General features: G+C 39.8%; 1 protein-coding gene across 6 annotated transcripts in view; it reads left to right on the top strand.

The window, feature by feature from the left end:
• Positions 1–21,476, top strand: part of CAMK4 (calcium/calmodulin dependent protein kinase IV) — a 270,420-nt gene that overhangs the window by 221,421 nt on the left and 27,523 nt on the right. The gene's annotated exons all lie outside the window — the stretch shown is intronic.

The raw sequence follows: 21,476 nt of genomic DNA, 5'->3' as shown, positions 1-21,476 counted from the left end.
TTTTTGACCTAGGAAAAGAATACCTTCCTCACTTAGTGTCCCATTTTATCATTCTGGCTTTTGTAAATGTAATTTAAGGTCCCTCTGTGCGATATCCTCTTTATTTTTAGCTCATGAAAGAAGTATGGTATAATTCTAATGTATCTTACATGCCATGTATTTAATATTAATCTTCCCTGGTTCCTGAACATTGATGTTTTCTCCAGATTATTTTGCTTAAAGTTTACAGAGCCTGATCTCATTTTTTTCATAGAAATATTTCCCTATATATTATCAATCTGAAAATTTTTCCTGGAATGTCAGGGCTCTGCCTACTATGTTATAAAGTGGTTGGTAAGTTAAATAGAGAATGGCTTGGCCATACACTGCACACTTAAAAATAATAAAAACTCAGACTTTATTAATAAGACATCCAAATGTTTTAAAAGATAGATATGAATTGAGAGGTGCCCAGTTGGCTCAGTTGGTTGAGTGTCCAACTCTTGGTTTCAGCTCTGGCCATGATCTCAGGGCTCCCCTTTCGGCATCGAGTCTGCTTCTCCTCTCTCTCTGCTCCTCCCCACCCTCCGCCCCACTCTCACTTCCTCTCTCTCTCTCTCCCTCTCTCTCTCTCTCAAATGAATGGATGAATCTTAAAAAAAAAAAAAGTACATATAAGTTGCATGATTATATTAGCAAATGATGCCCACCAGGAAAATGAATAATTTACACACATAACCTGGGCCGTAGATGAGGGTGAGTCACATTTAACTGTCTTTGTTTTCTTTATGTAGCAGAATGTGTTGAACTGAAAGTATAGTAAGAATTGCGGCTCTAAACCTGCGTGTTGGCAATGATTGCATTGTCGTCTCCGTAGTCCTCAGTTTCCCTCACATCTACTTTTTGATATTTAAAAGACATTGCTTGAACATTTGGGATCCTTCTTGATTTGTAAGAGAAAAGCATACATGGTATGATAGCATTTCTCCACTCAGCCCTCCGCTGTCACCCCGCCAGACTCCCCACCCTGCGTGTGTGACCCTTGGACTCCTGCCTGGAAGGTCTCCTCTCCAGGGTACCATCTCATTCACGGTGCTTCAGTGACCTTCTGTCCCTCCAATAGGAGAAATCCTAGGCCCTGGAACTCTGAATTCTTGTTTGAAACTAGAATAAATGAGTGCCTGGGGGACTCGTTGGTTATGCATCTGCTTTGGGCTCCGGTCATGCACTGGGGTTCTGGCATCGAACCCCACTTTGGGCTCCCTGCTTGACATGGAGTCTGCTTCTCCCTCTGCCTCTCCCTCCACTCATGCCCTCTCTTTCTCTCTCTCTTTCAAATAGATGAATAAAGTCTTTAAAAAAAAAAAAAAAGAAACTGGAATACAAATTCCTTGAGGTCTTGGACCTCACTGTACTATGGCCAGTGTCTGGAGTGTTTCCTGATACACATTAGGTCTTCTGTAAATATTTGTTGGATGACTTGACTGACCAAAGATCTTCATTCATTTATTCATTCATGCATTCATTCACCAGCTAACCAAACAAACTACAAATGTTTATTGAGCATGTTTAGTTCCTACCACTGTGGAGTCATTAAAAAACACATGGCCCCTATGTGCCAAGAGTTCGTGTTCTTTGGCCCATTAACTTGCTAACTGCAAAATACTCAGTATATTAGTTTTCTTTTACTAACTAACAAATTACCACAAATTTAACAGCTTAAAAGGTCTGGAGTCCAGTGGGCTCTAGTGGGTTCTCTGGTTAGTCTCACTAGGTAGAAACCAAAGTGGTGGTCAGTGGGGCTCGTATCCGTATGCTCTGAGAGAACATGCTCCCAGGCTTGTTCAGGTTGTTGGCTGAGGTCACCTTCATGTGGTTGTGGACTGGAGTCCTTGTCCCCTTCGTACCAGCCCACAGCCTGAAGGCTGCCTGCATTTCTTGGCACATCCTTCCTCCACAGCCAGCTGAAGTGCTTCAACTACCTGGTTTTCTTTTCTGCTCCCAGCCAGAGAAAACTCTGCTTTTCAGGGGCACGTGAGATTTGATTAAGCCTGTGCGAATCATCTCCCTTTTGTCATTTAAGTTACCATGATCATAGGGATGCTAACCTCCTCACTCAGAGATCCCACCCACACTCAGGGGACAGCTGGTCCCATAGCGGGGCCATTGTTGGCATTCTGCCCACGGCACCCAGACCCCCCTATTCTTTTTTTTGTTTAAAGATTTTTTATTTATTTATTCATGAGAGAGAGAGAGAGAGAGAGAGAGAGAGAGAGGCAGAGACACAGGCAGAGGGAGAAGCAGGCTCCATGCAGGGAGCCTGACGTGGGACTCGATCCTGGGTCTCCAGGATCAGGTCCTGGGCTGAAGGCGGCGCTAAACCGCTGAGCCACCCAGGCTGCCCAAGACCCCCCTATTCTTGAGAATCGGTGTGTGATGCAGGAGTTTCTCCATAACGCCCGTAGTCTAATCAACCCCAACCATGGTTTCCATTGGAAAGTAAATTAGGAGTCCAAAGGTTGACCCAGTCACAAGAATAAATTTGAATGTCATCGCTTTCCAGGCCTTCCAGAGGCTCCTTTACTGACAAGTGTTTTGGGTTGTTTGTTTTTTAATGTGTAGCACTTACTATGTGTTCTCATGCTCTTCCTTTTATTCTTTTCTCTTGTTTTATTCTCCTGGTTTTTATGTTAGGAAATCAATTCGGCTACTTCAAAGCATTAGCCACAACGAGCATTTTCAAAGGTTTTCAGAACTGCTGTTAGGAAACAAGCTCAAACACAGATCAGTGATCAAAAAGAAGGAATGATGGCTGTGGCTGAGACTGTGTGGCATCTTGGCACATAAAAATACAAATAGTGTCCTCAGATACATTTCTTTTTCATGTTGCTCTCGTATCTTGTTTCCCTTAACAATAAGTCTTAGAAATCTTTCTGTTGATAAATTAGTTTGCTATCAAGGCATAACAAATTACCACAAACTTAAAAGCATAACCAGCACACATGTGGTATCTCCTAGTTCTGGTAGGTCAGAAATTGGGCACGACATGACTAGATTCCCTCAGTTCCAGAATCTAGGTATCAGCAGGCTGCCTTTCTGTCTGGAGGCTCTGTGAAAGAGTCTGCTTCCGGGCACATTCAGTGTGTTGGCAGGATCCAGTTCCTTGTAGCTGCCTTGGCACTAGACCGTCTCCATCTTCAAGCCTGCAGTGGCGCATCAGGTGCTTCTCATGCTGTGAATCTCTTCGACTTATTCTTTGCATTCTTCTTTCGATTTTAAAGGCTCATGCGGTTACACTGGGCCCATCTGGATAATCCGGGATGGTCTCTGTATTTTAAGACCAAAGTGATTAGTAACCCTGACTACAAAAGTTCCTTTGGCCAAGTTAATGGCATGTTCATAGTCCTGGGGATGAGAGCATGGAGTCTTCTTAGGGTCCATCATTCTATCTACATCAAATGCATTATATTTTAGTGCATTTGGATCTTTTTCACTCTTTTAATTGCTACAGGATAATATATTTCATACTATGGGTCCTATAATTCATTCAGGTTCTAGATAGTTGTGTAACTTTTTCCCAATTTTAAAAATTGTGAGTAATATTGTCATAAATATCCTTGTAGGCATATTTACACACAAGTAAAAATATTTCTTTAAGATATGTTCTACGAAGTGGCTTCTTTCATACCCAGAATATATTCATTTTACACAATTTACAGATGCTGATGAATTGCAAGGCTTAACAGCCTACAATCCTGCCAGGAGTCTGCGTTTGCTTTTTTACCAACATGTGCATCTAACCAGTCCTGGATAATACCAGTATTTTGAGAGGAGGGGAAGGGAGTAATATAAGTGCAAAAAAATAATTCATTGCTTTGTTTTGCTTTTTCTAATTTTAATACTAAAGATGTCATGAATATTTCTTCGGTTTATGGGTCCTCTGTCAGTTGGTCATCATATTCTTTACCTTCTTCTATTCTGTGCTCTTTTTGCAATGATAATTTTATGTTTTTTTCTTAATGTGTAGAAGCTCTTTATATATTCATATTTTAATCTTTACTGTATTATCTTTATAGTAATCTTTATCATGTAGACAGATGGACAAATAAAGTAAATGGTTTTTTTCCTAGTTCTGCTTTGTTTATGCTGTCTTGTGATGTGAAAAAAAATTTTAAGTTTTTATTTAAATTCCAGTTAGTTAGCATATAGTGTAATCCTAGTTCCAGGTGTAAAATATAGTGATTGAACACTTCCATATGACACTGGGTGCTCATCATGACAAGTGCCCTCAATCCTCATCACTTATTTTACCTGTCCCTCCACCCACCTTGCCTCAGGATTAGTTTGATTTGACAATTCTATACATTTTGCTATGCTTAGCATGATAAATATGCTTATCATCTGTCACCATTCAAACTTACTGCAGGATTATTGACTCTATTCCCTCTGCTGTACTTTCATCCCTGTGATTGGCTTATTTCATAACTGGAGCTGTGAACCTATTAATCCACTTCACACATTTCACCTGTCCCTCCAGCCCCCTCTCCTCTCACAACCACCAGTTTGTTTTCTTTTTTTATGATTCTATTTCTGTTTGTTTTATTTTTGTTTGTTTGTTTTATTTTTTTAGATTCTACATATAAGTGAAATCATGTGGTCTTTGTCTTCTTCTCTCTGACTTATTTCACTTAGTATAATACTCTCTACATCTATCCATTTTGTCACAAATGGCAAGATGCACACACACACACACACACACATCACATCACATCTTCTTTATCCATCCATTTCTGGATGGACACTTAGGTTGCTTCCATATCTTGGTGTGAGCTTAGTGAGTTTTTGTGTATGCATTTATATTTTCAGTTCTTCTGGTGGCTTTCCTTTTATAACTTTATTTTTTTTAAAGATTTATTTATATATTTATTCATGATAGACATAGAGAGAGAGGCAGAGACACAGGCAGAGGGAGAAGCAGGCTCCACACTGGGAGCCCGATGTGGGACTCGATCCCAGGAATCTAGGATCGCGCCCTGGGCCAAAGGCAGGCACCAAACTGCTGAGCCACCCAGGGATCCCCTCCTTTTATAACTTTAAACAACATCTTTCAACCTCTATGTTTCATTAAACTTCAGCAGTATATACTATTTTTTCACTGAGAAAAATAGGAAATTAAATTCATCCACTTCTTCAGTTGACCTCTGCCTTCAAATTCTTTCTTGTCCTAGCTCTGTTTTACATTGGTAAGGTTTATGTCATTTATATTCTGCATCTTATTTGTTCATTTGGGTTCTACATTTAAATGGACTTAATGCCCATCACCAGCCCTTTACCACCACATTTGTTTCTCTTTATTTCTCATGTGGCTGACTTTATTCATTCAAATAGTTGGGATTTTGTTTGTATTCTTTGGGTCTTTTGCTTGTTTGTTTTTTCAGTTTGTGGAAAGACATGGCAGCAATATATAGCAATATATCGCCTCAGTGCTTTCATATTTGCAGGGCATACTGTAATATTTGCAGGACACTTGGTTCCAGCCTCAGCAATCTGTGTGTATTCTTCTGCACTGCATGGAAACCTGCCTTGCAAAAATCTGCACCAACTTTATATTCCCCTTCTTACAGATGGTCTGCTTTTTTCTGCCTACAGGTCTAAGAATCCCTTCTTTATCCTTGAAGGTCAATAACTTGAGCAGGTGCATGTCAGTTTCCACAGCTGTTTTCCTGTGAGGAAAGGAACAATAGCATTTCCCCTATTTTACAATTATGCACCAACTAAAGTTCAGAGAAATTGGCTTTTGCAATTTACACAGACTGGAACCAAGGTGGTTAGAACTCCCAGCCTAGGCTTGACGACATGGCCAGGCATCTGTACAAGTCTTCTTTATTGGCCTTTAGGACTCTGGGCCTTTCAAGTTTCAATCTGTATAGAAGTCCACTAATCTACACAGCCTTATGGGTTTTGGATAATTTTCTACACTAAATCTCTGTAACAAAGCAGATGGAACATTTGAGCTGTTTTAGTTCCTGTGACTCTCTGGCCCATTTCTTAGGGAACTTCTGAACGTTAACCTAAGGTTCTTCCCCTTCCTTCATTCACCTTTAATAAATTCTGCCACTAAGTGCATATATTTGTTTTTACTTTTATTTTTTTCTTTTCTTGAGAGATACAAGTTCTGAATTTCAGCAGATCTGCTTCTTCCCTGCAATCCCATGCATTTTCTACCACTAGTGTGTAGCACTAGCCACCTTATATTTTGGTTAGTTGCACATGAGCGTGTCTCCTGAAAGAGGCAGATTCTCTCTAGGCTAGGAATAATGATTTATTCCTCTGTATCTATCATCATTTTCCTCTGGCCTCTACCCCCCCCCCCTTACAAATACACATACAAACCCCTTATGCCCCTTTGTAGTCATAGCACATAACAAACACAGTATATATTCTTTGACTTGAATCCAGTTGTTTACAAGAACTTATTTAGGATTCCAATATTTTGAGTGCTGGGAATATTTTAGAACTGGCCTTATATCCATGGTTTCTAAAAGACAATGGAAACCCCTAATACATTGAATAATTCAATAAACTGTTAAATCACATTACTTTCAAAAATCACATTACTTTCAAAAATCATATTACTTTCAAAAGTGATAACGCTAATCCAATTTTCCAGGAGAGTGCTTTTCATGGAATATAATGTATTTTAAAATTTAAATAAATACACATAGTATATTTCTCTCTGTTTTGGAAAAGATATCTAATTTCATAGAACTTAATGTGCTGATAGATACAGGGAAAAATCTATGTCGAAAAACAAAATTTCTCATGCATATCATTTGCATTCTAGTCTTGGTTTCTACTCCTCACACTTTAAATGTGAAACACTTATATTTTTTATGAATAATATGTTGAACTATGTGTCATAGGTTCTCAGTGTGTGATTTATTCTTTGAAATATTCCTTTGAATGTTAGAACTCATCTAAAACATATGTAACTTTTAAATTATCTTCCTGACTTTTGCCTGTGAAATTACTTTTAGAGAAACTTAGCCGCACTCAGAGTTAAATGGCTCTGGATCAATCAGAATTCCAGAAATGCAGCTTTATTTTAAGTTGAATATCATTGTGAAAGAGCCTTATGACATACCATTTCACAATGTTCATACCTTCTGTTTACCCATATAGTAGGCCACTTGGTAAAGAGGCTAAATACTTATGCTAGATTTTGCTAGAAAACTGAAAGAAGAATCTTGAAAGGAATATGTAATTGGAACACATGGGGGCTGCTTCAATAATAGTGACACCAGCCATCACTACCATGTGTTATTAAGTACTTACTGTGAACCAAGCTCTAGCTAAAAGCTTTATGTACATCATTTCACTTAATCTTCATACCTATAAGGCTGTCTCATATTAATTTCACAGATGAAAAAACCGAGACTCCAAGATTAGGTAGCTTTTCCAAGATCATACAGCTGGCTCATGGGGGAATCAGGACTAGAACACAAAATCAAAGATGACTTCAGAGTTCATGTTCTTAAGTACTTTGCTTTCTACTTTCCTCTACAGTAACTGCTATAGACAGTGCTGGACCCAAAGCCAGAAACACAGAGGAGCACAGGGGGCCTTAGCATGGCAAGAATTCAGGGGCCAGCAGTGAAACGAGACAAGTGAGGTACATCCATTTTAAAGATCACATAGCAGGAAAATTCACATTTTTTAAAAAGACACAGGTGCTTTGCAGCAGGTGTGCCTCTTTATGTTTGCCTGTGCTTTTTTACTCTTGGATTCAGTTCTCGAAAACTACATATTTGACATAACAAGAATCACTTCACATGCTATAATTAAAAAATTAAATCTGTCTCAAATAAATTAAGAATATGTGCATGCATATTCCATTCTTTTTTAGGACAAGTGTAGGTGGGAATAATAATAGCTCCACAGATGTAAGTCTTCCAGGTGCAGTCAGCTCTGTAACTTTATCGATGTCCAAGATGATGGTAACATTAAAAGCTAAACATCCTCTATGTGAGTCAATAGTAAGAAATTGGGTAGAAGATTTCTTGTTTAATTCTTTGCAGCCAAATTCAACTTCCATTTATTGCATCTCCTTATAAGTAGTTGTCCTTTTATGCCAGCTTTTTAAGGGTCACAAAGAGAGTGTAGTACTCATGGGCAAATTAGTCATACTGGTCTTACCTGGCATACATGGTCCAGAGCCTGCTGATGACCAAATTGACTCTTAAGTAGCAGCTTCCACTGCTTTCAAGTATTGTGAAAAGCTTTGGAGGTAGGATATGCTGTCTCCATAATCCACTGTTCCCCAGCCCAGTGAGTAGGAGTACAGACTCCAGGCCAGACTCTGCATTCAAATCCCAGAACTGCTACTAACTGTATGAACTTTAGCATGTTATTTGACTTGGCTGTTCTTGATGTGTAAAATGGAGATAATGAAATTGTATATACTGATATTATACAGAGGATTAATATACATGTAAGATATAACAGAATTGATATATTTGGTAAATCACTTAGAACAGTGCCTGTCACATAGTAAGTTCTACAGAAAAGTTATTAAGTAAAAGTATTTAAATTTAAATGGAGTTTTGCCCACTTCACTCTCATGTTCTCTGCCCCTCCTTTAGTGATATTTGAGTTTGAGATTCCTATTCTAAATAATCTCTTAAAGTCTGGACTGACTCTAGGATTCTTAGAGTAATCCTTCAGAGAGGGCTTTAAAAGAATTTGCTTGTAAAACACCTTAATTGTCTAAATTTACTATAATCTGAAACCTTCTTTAATAAGACTTAATATTCTAATAGGCACTTGATGTTTTTTAACGTATAGATGAGTTGAGGCACTTCAGGCTTAGTAGTAATTTCAACATATGTCAATCTTCAGAGGTTTGATAAAATTGTACTTTCTTTTCTTTAAATGAAATGTTACAGAACACGATAGATCTTTTGACCACTTTTATCAATGAAGATCAAGAGATTGTGTAATTGTCATAAAGCATAGAGATTCTCTGAACAATCACCATATACAGGTGAAGTTGATTTATAATTTTCTGAAGCACCACTGAAATACTTTAATTACTAAATGGACTGTTGTAGTATCTGAAAATGAGTAAAACCAGTGTAATTCCTCATATCAACTCTTTAAGCAGGTTTAAAGCTGCTTTAATGATATACTTGTATAATAATTATACCTTTCATATATTTAGTATTTTTTCCTATTTTGGTAAATATTCATTTTTTATCAATAAATCTTTAAGGTTTATGAATCACAAATTATGTAAACATTGTATAAAGAGTAGAATACAATAAATAAATACTTCATCTCTACTTGAAAGGAAATATGGCCTTTAATGGTTAAAACATTGATTCATCTATTTTATAGATTTAAGAATTTTTGAAAGGATTATCTCTAAGCCAAGCACTGTTGTCTCTCTTTAACTTATTTACATGATTTTTATCCTTTACTTCTCTATATAAAGAGACTTTGACTGCACTTCACATCTGGCACTTCTCTCAGGCACTCTCATTGCCTCACAAAGAAGAAGAAATTCTTTCTAACCAAAGAGCAAGCTGAAAACTTAGAAACATAAATGAATACTATAGAAAATTTTTAAAAGATTCTATGTATTTATTCATGAGAGACAGAGAGAGAGGCAGAGACACAGGCAAAGAGTGAAGCACAGGCTCCCTGCAAGGAGCCCAATGTGGGACTCGATCCCGGGACCCTGGGACCACAGCCTGAGCCACACCACACCCTTTGCCTAGATCTTCAACCACTGAGCCACCCAGGTGCCCAATACTGTAGAAATTTTGATCAACATTGAACTAAGTGCAGAGTTTCCCACATTTGTCATTTTTTATTTCCTTAACAGCTTTAACAGCATTAACTGGTACACTAATAGCAGTAATAGGTTCAAAATGGTCTCAAATACTGAGGATAATCCCAATTTTAGGTATCAAGTAGAATACTACTTAGAAAACACTTAAAATGTGTGGAGTAATGGTAGTAATTTCTGCTTCTGGGCAAGATGAAGTAAAAGGGACTAATTTACACTCTTTCTGAAACAAAAAACCAAAAACTATGCAACATGGTTTTCAGACATTGAACATCAGTCAGCCCAGCACAGGGATCCTTGAAAAAGGGAGCACAAATACTGTGAGCCCTACAATTGCCTGAAGAGAGTTTCCAGGCCGCCATCGAAAGAGGAGAAACCAAAAGGGGCCCCGCGGTCTCCCTAGGTTGAGACAGAACAGCGTCCAGGAGGCCCAGGAGACCAGGGTTCACAGAGCAGAGTGCCTGAGATGAGAGACCTGCTCTGGGAGAAATCTCTGAAAAGCTGTGGCTACCTGTCCCCCCAGATCTCCCGGTGAGTACTGATGAGCATATGCCTGTGAGGTAACCACCAGAGGCCAGGGGAAGAACCACGGCTTAGCAGGACTAATGCTTGCCGTTCACATAGGAACGGGAGGAGTTTGTGTTTCCAATAGACAGAGTAGACAGTTTTAACAAAGTTTAAAAGCAAGCCTCAAAAGGATCAACCTAGTTACAAGAAGTCTAACTTAGCTGCATCTGGACTAGAACTAAAGAAGATCACAACTACATCTGTATTTGTCTGGCTCCCAACAAGATAAAATCACAGTGTCTTACCCACTTGAAATTATGAGAAATGTATACAGTAAGCACATCCAGAGTGAGACTGGGTGAAAGCAGGGGAAAAAAAACGAATCAAAAGAAATAGCCTTAGAAGGACACAAATGAAATAAATAGTATATAGAGACCTTAAAACAGTTGTTATTACTGTATTCCATATTCAAGAAGGTAGAGGAAAGACTGAGGATGTAAAATATATATGTCGAAACTATTTAAAAAAACTGAAATCAGGGCAGCCCGGGTGGCACAGCGGTTTAGCGCCGCCTTCGGCCCGGGGCCTGGTCCTGGGGACCCGGGATGTAGTCCCACGTCGGGCTCCCTGCGGGGAGTCTGCTACTCCCTCTGCCTGTGTCTCTGCCGTGCTCTCTATCTCTCTCTGTGTCTCTCATTAATAAGTAAATTAAAAAAATCTTTAAAAAAAAAACTGAAATCAGACATCTGGAGATGGAAACTACAGTATCTGAGATAAAGTCTACTGGATGGAATGAACAGCAGATTAGATATTTCAGACATATAAAAGAAAGTGAACTTGAAGACATAGCACTAAAAACTATCCATTGTGGGGACACCCGGGTGACCTGGCAGTTGAGCGTCTGCCTTTGGCTCAGGGCGTGATCCCCTGGGGTCCTGGGATCGAGTTCTGCGTCGGGCTCCCTTATGGAGCCTGCTTCTCCCTCTGCCTGTGTCTCTGCCTCTTTCTGTGTGTCTCTCGTGAATAAATAAATAAAATCTTTTAAAAAACGAACAAAAAAATACAAACAAAAACTATCCGGAGTGGAACAGAGAGAAAAAAGGCTAAAAACAAAATGAACAAAACATGAGTGAGCTTGGGAACAACTTCAAGTACACACACACATACACACATTATGTATATAACTACACATACATAAATTGAAGTTGAAGAACAATGGGAGATAGAATTATATCGGAAGAAATACTATTCAAATTATTCCAAATTTAGTGAAAGTTGTAGAGACGTACATGCAAGAATCTTAATAAATCTCCAGCACAAGGAAGACAAAAAATATGATATGAAGGCGCAGCATATTCAATGTCCTTAGAACTAAAATAAAATATCATAAAAGCATCTAGCGAAAAGATACATTACATCAGAAGAACAAAGATAAGGATGATATTAAATTTTCATCAGAAATAATGCAAGTAAAAGACATGAAAGTATTACAATAAAAGAAAAGCAACCTGTTATTCTAAACTTGGTGAAAATAAACTTTCAAAAGGGAAGGCAAAATCAGGACCTTATTAGACATATGCAACCTAATCAAATCCATCACTTGCATACCTGCAATACTCGAGTCGATTTGGTTACGCACCATAAAATAGAACCGATCAGTGTGCATTGTGTTCTCTTTGTAGCCCGCGAGCCAAGGGCGGCTGTTGCTACTGCCTTCAACAAAGAGCACGATGAGTTGAGTTCACTGTTTCTTGAACACAGGGCCACACACTTGTGAACCGGGATGGACACGGGACATTTATTCTAATCCAGAGCTATTAGGAGCTATTTCCTGTCTCAGTTTAGGAGTTCACCATTTTATTTATCTAACAAACATCTGTAAGTGCCAATATGTGCTCGACCTATTCCTTGGGATTTTGTGTCTATTTATTTATGCCTGTCATAGAGCCTCATTCAACCCATGATTCTGATTATTCATTAATTCCCTGCTGCTTTCAACATTTTTTTCACAAACATTTATCAAAAACACACCAGACCCTTTGCCTAGAGTCTGCAATACAAAGGCAAATAAAATAATTCCTGTTCTCAAGGAATTTATCTATTACAATAGATACAGTACAATTTATCTTGTACTGTGATAGACAAGTACACAATTAACTAAATATTCTATCAGAGTATTACAGGGATATGAAGAAAATGCTACTGGGAAGAGCAGAGAAAATGATATTTATTTTGCTTGTAGAACTAGAGGAACATTTCACAGAAGAAGTGGTATATAATCTTGGTAATGACATGTTCCAGGTCCTGTCGCTGTGTTAACAAATGATCCCCAAACCCACCAGCTTGAAACATCCGCTGTATTGTGCTCACTCAACATATTCTCTGCATCAAGACTTTAGACAGGGCACAGTGGGAGTGATGATTACCTCTGCCCCGTGACGTCTGGAGTTTGGGCTGGGATCACTCAAGGGTTTAGTGGGTTTGATGGCTGGAAACAGGACTCATTTAGAGGTGTCTTCACTCGCATGTCTGGCAGTGAAATGTCTGCCACGCGGGACTCCAGCAGGGACTGTCAGCGGGAGCAACCATTATGTGGCTTGTCCATGTTGCCCAATATTCTTAAAGCACCATGGCCTTGGGACGGTTACAACTTTTTATGTGGCAGCTTAGGCATCCAAAAATGAGTATTTAGCACACAAGGTAGAGGCTGCATTGGCCTTTATGTTCTAACCTCAGAAGTTACACATTGTCACTTCCCTACGTTCTGTTGGTTCTGGCAAGTTCCAGACCAAATTCAGGAGGAGGAGGCTCCACCTCTAGATGGGAAGTGGCATGATGCTGGAAGAGCATTGGATGTGTGATATTGTTGTGTTTTGTTTGAGATTTTATTTATTTATTCATGAGAGGCACAGGCAGAGGGAGAAGCAGGCTCCCCACGGGGAGTCGGTTGTGAGACTAGATCCCAGGACCCTGGGGTCACACCCTGAGTTAAAGGCAGATGCTCAACCACAGAGCCCCCCAGGCACCCCTGGTTGTGTGATATTGTTGGAAGAGTCTTTAGAAAATACAGTTTGGCACATGAAAGATTATCCTCATCTGGGAACCGAGTGGGAATATGTATGGCATGATTTAGGAATAGTAAGCAAGGCTGTAGACTTAGTGCTTGGTAAGAATTGTCCCAAGATGATGCACAGTCAGAAAGAAACTGGGGGCAGATTTTGCAGGGCCTTTATTTTCACCCTGAAAATATTAGACTTTGATCTATAGGCAGTGAGGAGCCCTTAAGGCTGTACTGTTTTTGTATTTATTTTATTTATTTTTAAGGATTTATTTTGGAGACAGAGCATGGGTTGGGGAGAGGCAGAGGGAGAAGAAGAAAGAGAACACCAAGCAGACTCCCCACCTAGTGCAGAGCCCAACATGGGGCTTGATCTTGTGTCCCTGAGATCATGACCTGAGCCAAAATCAAGAATCAGATGCTTAACCAACTGAGCCACCCAGACAGTCTGAATGTTTTTGTTTTTAAAAGAGGATTGATGTGAGCTAATCTGTGTTTTAGAAAGATGACCTAGATGTAGGGATGTGGGTGGGGGTGATTAGGAGACAAATGTCAATAGTGCCAGTAGGGACTATGAAGGACTATGCACTCAGTGGTAACAATGTAAATGAGAAGAGTAGATATGAGATGTATTTTGGAGGTGGAATCATGACTGATTGGCCAAGACTAGTGAGAGAAAAGGAAACATCAAAGATGACTCTGAAATAAATGGCCATGTAGGCTACTTGGCTAATAAATGAGAAACCCCAGCACTTGGCTGCTTTGCTGACGGTGGATTCCTCTGATCTTGGGATGTTCTCCAGATTAAGGCTTACCGTAGGTCTCCAGCCCGCCAGTCCCAATCATGCCCATCGATCTGGTCATGGGAGATAGTAGTCACCTATTGCTTTTCCCGTATATTCTGTTCACAATTCTGAAGGCATCAGAGAGTGTAGAGGTCAAGCAGAAAGACAAAGGTAGTAGTCTCCAAAGCAGATGTGACACAAAAGTAGAGAATTCACTTTGAAGTTCTTACTTAAATTTATAGGTATTGATTATGAATTTTCTGAGCAATAGAGAAGAGCCATTTAATTTTTCATGCAGTTTAATTTTCTTCCCAAAGGAGAGCTGTAGGCAGAATACAGTTTTCTTTTTTTAATGACTGGTTCTTCTTTGTCCTGTTAGATTTTTAAAGAGATTTAAACTTCCTCCTACCAACTCCTGAGACATTATCAATTAGCCACACACAGCCCATTGAACACAGCATAGCTGTAATTAAACTAAATTACTATGCAGTAGCTTTCATTACACAATGACACGGTTTTTGTTAGGACCATAGAGAGAGTTTAATTACATGTCTAGACACCCCCTGAATTCAGAGCAGCAGTATTATCTTTGTCTGTTTAAAAGAGAGTTTGAGCTTCTGGTGATTGCATTTTTTTTTTTTTTTTTGAAAGACCAAATGGTAAGATCCGTTGGGTGTTTTTTTCTTCTTCATTTTAATTCTACTTTCTACTTACGAGCCATTTATACATCTGTGGATATAAGTATTTTCCAAGAAAAATGTATAGATTGTCACTCTTTGTCATATTTGATATACATTTTACTTTCATCCAGAAACTTTCTTTCTCTAATATGTCCTCAAATATCCACTCTTGACTTACTAATATATAAGGCGTGTATGGTAATCTGAAGTACGGTCACCTCTTATAATAATATTTCCGGCTTCCTCTTCTTTGTGAGGAAGCTCATCCCTCTGCCTGAGCATGGAGTACTTTCTGCATTTCTCCTCAGTCCTGCTCATTCAACTTCTCTGTGGACTCTTAGCATCTCTTGAACAGTGTGCAGTTTCAAGAGCTCCTGTGTTTCTTTTGTGCTCCAGCCTGATCTCTTCTTACTCATTACGGAAATGTGAGTGCTCGTTCTCTCTCTGTAACTGCTGATGACTGTTGGACCTTTTTCCAAGTGATCTATTATCTCCTGAATATGACCTCCATTACATTGGTCAAGCCTTTCCATAGCCTCCATTCCTCAAATCTCATCTTTCCTAAAATCTGACCACATACATTGGAAATAAGAGAATGAAATTTTCACATGCTTACCATCTCTAAATATTCTCAACAGCCCCTCAGAAAGTTGTCCTGCAACGTGCACCTTCTCCGATCTTATATACAAAAATATTTTATATATTGATTGTTTGCTGATTACATGTAAATTACTTAAAATTTTTTGTACTATCTTAGATGAGACTTGTCTATTTAAATCAAGACATATCACTTTTCCCATGAGTTTTTTGCATAATGTGTAATTTAAAATGATACAGATTCACTTAATAATTGCTCTTGAAAGAAATGATGTGTTTCATTGAAGTCTTGAGTGAATGTTTTATTTTTTTTTATTTTTTATTTATTTTTTAAGTTTACTTATTCATGAGAGAGAGAGGCAGAGACAGAGGGAGAAGCAGGCTCCATGCTGGGACCAATGAGGGACTCGATCCTGGAACTCCAGGATCTCACCCTGGGCAGAAGGCAGGCACTCCACCTCTGAACCACCCAGACGTCCCTTGAGTGAATGTTTTAGATTTTGAGTTGAATCTAAGGAAAATAGTATAGGTAAAATTATATGTTCCACTAGTACCACATAGACCATTCTTACGAATATGTACGTAGTAGAATTTTATAATATGCACATTTAGAAATAGACAGGAAAATGAGTTTCTAGACTGTTGAAAGTATCCCTGTTACCTCCCTCTGAGTTGGCCCACCAGGAGACTCGTGCTAAAATCTGAAACAAGACCTGGAGTCTGTTTTTCATGACCTGTTTGCCTATCAAGTGCTCTAACCTACACCCCAGGTTCTCCTCTGCAGTGGCATTCCTAATTATCCTCTCTGTTAGCATCCCGCTTCCTCTCCCTGTGATACTGTTACTCCCGCCACTCCATTGCTCCCTCAAAATTCCCAGCTTTTCTTTATCTAGACACTTGTAGGCCACACCCCAAATCCCTAGTATCTTTATGCTCCCATGGGAACCTTATTCAGGGACAGGCCGCAGGCTCGGTGCACCCCTAGGGGGCCCAGCGTGGAGCCTTCATCCACCAGCAGAGGACTTGGGCTTGGCCATCGATCGTTAACGTGTCACTGCAGCTGGCCAAAGCACTACTTAGTTCCATTTTCTCAACGAATGTTTGAGACACGAAGGAAACTGAAGAGAAAACTAACAGATGAATTTTCAGCTCTCTTTGCCCAGACTCCCCTGAGGCATATGTTGTGTTGGAAATTCAGATCCACTTCAAAGAATGTGAAGAGATTAATTCAGCGATAACTATCAATGCTACTACAGAAGAACAAAAACTAATTATTCAAAATGTCTTTATGAGGATGAAACCCTTTTGCCTGATCTTGGAGTTAAAATGTTCTTACCGGGGTTTGACTTTTCTCAGAGTGATGCTATAAATCTCAAAGTGCCTTTGAAGTGGCTAAGTATTATTAGCCAGTGAGTACAGTATGTTTCATTAGCACACAGATGCTCAGCCTTATTTCAGTTAAATTTATCAAAGTGATGTTGCTATGGAAATACGCTGCGTCAGGGGCACCTGGGTGGCTCAGCATCTGCCTTCGGCTCAGGTCGTGACCCGGGGTCCTGAGATCAAGTCCTGCATCGGGCTCCCTGCCTGGGTCTCTGCCTCTCTCTCTCTCTCTCTCTCTCTCTCTGTGTGTGTCTCAAGAATAAATAAATAACATCTTTTTTAAAAAAGTGAATTCTTATAAAATCCTTAAAAAATGTACTTGTTCCCCTACCTTGATTACTCTGCAGATAGAGTATTTGTCATTTTATGCTGTTTTTCTTTTTTTAAAAATATTATTTATTTAAATTCCATGTAGTTAACATATACTGCATTATTAGTTTCTGAGGTAGAATTTAATGATTCATCAGGTGCGTGTAACACGCAGTGCTCATCCCATCCCGTGCCCTCCTTCATGCCCAGCACCCAGTGACCCCATCCCTCCACCTCCTCTCCTCCACCGGCCCTCAGTGTGTTTCCTGAGTTCAGGGTCCTTTATGGTTTGCCTCCCTCTCTTTATTCATCTTATTTTTTCCTTTCTTTACCCTGTGTTCATCTGTTTCTTAAATTCCACATATGAGTGAAATCATATGGTATTTGTCTTTCTCTCATTAACTTACTCTTTATGCTTTTTTAAAAAAAGATTTTATTTATTTATTCATGAGAGACACAGAGAGAGAGGCAGACACAGGCAGAGGTAGAAGCAGGCTCCCCGCAGGGACCCCGATGCGGGACTCGATCCCAGGACCCCAGAATCACGCCCTGACCCAAAGGCAGATGCTAAACCGCTAAGCCACCCAGGGATCCCCTATATGCTTTTTTCTTGAAAGATAATATATTTCTAAAAAATTGAGCCAGCAAATTAATTGTGCTTCTCTGCCTCTTCCTTTTCTGCCCCCTTTTTCTTCTTCTTTTTATTCCTTAAGGTTTTAATTAAATTCATATACAACTGGTTATTTACTCTTCCAGTTTCTTTATTAAAAGTTACGATTAGTCAAGATTCAGTAGTTAGATGCTACAGTTGTCAGATTTATTATTTCTTTCTCCACTAAATTGTTAGGTTTTAGAGATCTTCCAAAATGGCCTTTTAGTTTTTAATGTTTCCTTGCTTATCTCTGGTTAACTTTATGATTATTTTCAACCCTTGGTTTATTGTAGAATAACCAACTATCTCATTTCTCAATTTTTCCTCTCCTTTTGTCTACTTGTGATGAATCCCCATGGTTTAATCTGTAGCTAAGATCAACAATATCGTGATAGGGTCTCTTTATTCAAAATTGGGTATTTCTTAATCAGTTCTACGTCACTGATACGATATTATAAAATGTATTTGTACAATTTCCCATGAGTACATAATTTTGATGGGCATCTACCCCCTCAGTTTCCTTTTCTCCACTTTTCTGTGTAGAGTGATCTTGGGTGATCTTGATAGGATCTAACCTCTTGATGAGGTTAGAGGTGTGCGTGTCATTTAAAACCCAGTCTGAAAATAAAGGGCAGTGTGCGTGTTATTCAGCTCTTAAACTGCCCTTGTTATGTCTTCAAATGCTCTAAGAAGCTTTCAAAGTATGGTCTAAGGATTCCTGAAGGGTCCCCAAGACCCTCCTTTCAGAGGGTCTGTGAGGTCAAAACTGTTTTGTCATAATATGAAGGAATTTCCTTTCACTTAGGAAAGTATGATGGAATTTTCCAGGGTCTGTATCGTGTGTGATTTTACAATAGACAACACAGAAGCAGATCGGAGAATATATTAAACAAGAAATCAAAGAAATTTCTAAAACTTTAAAACAACAACACAGCACTCGTTACTTTTTTTGTTTTAGAAAATAGTTATATTTTTATTAGAAAATATTTATGTTTACTATATCATGAGTTTATTGCTTTTTAAAAATAAAGTGTATTTTTTTAATTTCTCAGTTTTAACCATTAACATAGTAACTAAGGTTAGACAGAACTCATGTAAGCAAAAGCTCTTGGAGGTTCTCAATATTCTTTTTTACTATAAAGGGGTTCTGAGAACAAGCTGTTTGAGAACTGGGGCTCTGAAAGTGTTGCAGCTTCTAACAATCGTATTTTCTTGGGGGGAAGACAAGAGGTCATATTCCACGTTTTCCTTTTTGCTTGGCCTTTTAGCGTGAGATACTGTAAAAGGTAAAAATACTCACTGTTCTTTAAAGACAATCAGTGGGTCCAAGCAAAAATAAAAGAGTGACTCCTTCTGTTTTGTCAGTCAAATGCATGTAAACGTCTCCTACCAAATGTGTATGTGATTATACGTCAACTTTTAATAATCTCTCTACAGCAAGAATTTATAGCAAATGATCTCATTTCTCGATCTCTGCCTATATTTCTAAAAGCCAGGATCGTGACCTTCATGATTTCATTGCTTTGTTTTGTTTTTAAATATGTTCCTCCTTAGTCTGTTATTTTCCCTCAAATGTTTCTTCTGCTCTCTGGCCCGGCTCTCCTCTGTGGAGTGCCCCATGGTGTCGTCTAGTTTTGTTTTGTCTTAGTTCGGACTTCGAACAGCAAACTCCGGCTTCTGTCCGGACGGCCAGGCCGGTGCTCGGGCCAGTGCTCAGCCCGTGTAGCCGGTCCCTGCGGGGCCGCGCTCGGGAGCCCGGACACTGCCGCGCGGGCTGCTGTGAGCCTGGGCCCCGCCTGGCCTCCGCCTCAGAGCCCGCGTGTGCGGCGCCGCGTGGCGGGTCCTCCGCCGCCTTCCGTGGCCTGCGGCCCGCGGCCCGGCTGCTCCGGGGCTGTCACGCTCCACGCCGCGGAGCTGCCATGACCCTGCAGGGGGAGGCGCGGGCCCCGTGGGTTCTCGCGGGCCGGGCTCGGGGAGCCCCTGGGAACCTCGTCCTTGTGCCAGCGCGGCCTCGGCACCTGCGACTGCCAGGAGCCCCGCCGCCTCCTCCCGCTGCCCGCCTCCTCCTCCCGGTGCCCCACACACCCCCAAGCCCGCGAGCTGCCCGCAGCCCCAGTCAGCAGCTCAGCCTGACACCCTGTCCCTGACGTCTCCATCCAAACCTTCTGTTTTTCTCAAGTGAGAAAAGTGAGCTGCATATGACTCCTGTCCCCAGACCACTGAGTGACACCCGGCAGGCCCCACACACTGTGACCTCTGCACTGCCCACTTCTCTTACTTGCCTTGCAGAGAAACAAAAGACTTCTTCCCTCCCCTAGACTGAAAAGGAGAAAAACTGAAGTGCCCCAGCAGTTTTTTCTTTTAACCTCAACAGAAAATTGGGCAAAGAATATAAATGGGGAGTTGATGCAAGAGGAAAACCAAAAGGCATGTACTATAGCAGTAATCAGGAAAAGACAAACTAAACCAAACTTAAGATGCAGTGTTTACACTGTAGCTCCACAAAAGTTAAAAGTACAGATTTGGTGAAGATGTCAGGAAAACAAACACATTGTTTGTGTGAGTAAATATTGATGGAGTCTTTTAGGAGAATGATTTTGCAACATATGTAAGAATTTAAAATATGCCTTTTGACCCCACCAGACCTGCTTCCAGCTGCCTGTCCTAGAGAAACACTAGCAAAAACACCCAAATACCCAAGTGCTAGAAGACTTATTACTGCATTATTTGTAATTTTTTAAAACTTGACTGTTGATCAGAAAGGGACTAGCAAAATAAATTATGATGCATCCAACAAAATGGATGCAACTGTTAAGTAGAATAAACTGTAGTGATTTGTGGGAAAGGTTGCAAAGCCATATTGTTAAATGAAAAAAAAGCAGTGTCGAAAATTAATAGTAATCCTACATTTATGTAAGAAAATGGAAAAATCAGGAGTATCTCCTTGCATACATATATTCATATTTGTGAATTGATAGAAAAACTTGCAAACCACTTCATAGTGATGAGTAATTACTTTTGGAGAGGGTCTGAGACGAGGGGAAGCAGGATCAGGTAGGATTTCCACATTCACAGTGAGAGGATATTACATGGTGATAACACATAATTCACAAAATAACTTAAAATATAATAAAATGAGTAGGGTTGCTACAGGCATTCCATAAGATCATCTCAGATATGCCACTAGGTATTGATAGTTGGATTTACTAATCCTGAGGAAGGCCTAAGAGAGCATTCATCACCTTTATTTTTTTTCTAAGATTTTATTTATTTATTCATGAAAGACAGAGGGGGGGGGGGGCAGAGACACAGGCAGGGGGAGAAGCAGGCTCCATGCAGGGAGCCCGAAGCAGGACTTGATCCCAGGTCTCCAGGATCGCGCCCTGGGCTGAAGGCGGCGCTAAACCGCTGAGCCACCCGGGCTGCCCCATTCATCACCTTTAAACAATATTTATCCTATTAAGGATCGTCCTTTATAATAATTACTCCCATCTAAAATTCTTGTTCAAACAGTAATTATAAAGTCTTCACTATGGTTGGGAGCTTCTATGATGACACATAAAATGATACTTTTCAGATAATAAGCCAGACAAATTTGCATATACAGAACCTTGACTTAATATAATAATTAGCAGATTTGAACTGATACATTAATATGCATGAAGAGAATTGCAAC

This window comes from Canis aureus, chromosome 2 (assembly GCF_053574225.1).
Source record: "Canis aureus isolate CA01 chromosome 2, VMU_Caureus_v.1.0, whole genome shotgun sequence".
Lineage (NCBI taxonomy): Eukaryota > Metazoa > Chordata > Mammalia > Carnivora > Canidae > Canis > Canis aureus.
Note: the sequence above shows the minus strand (reverse complement) of the source record. Positions and strands in the feature narration are given on the sequence as shown.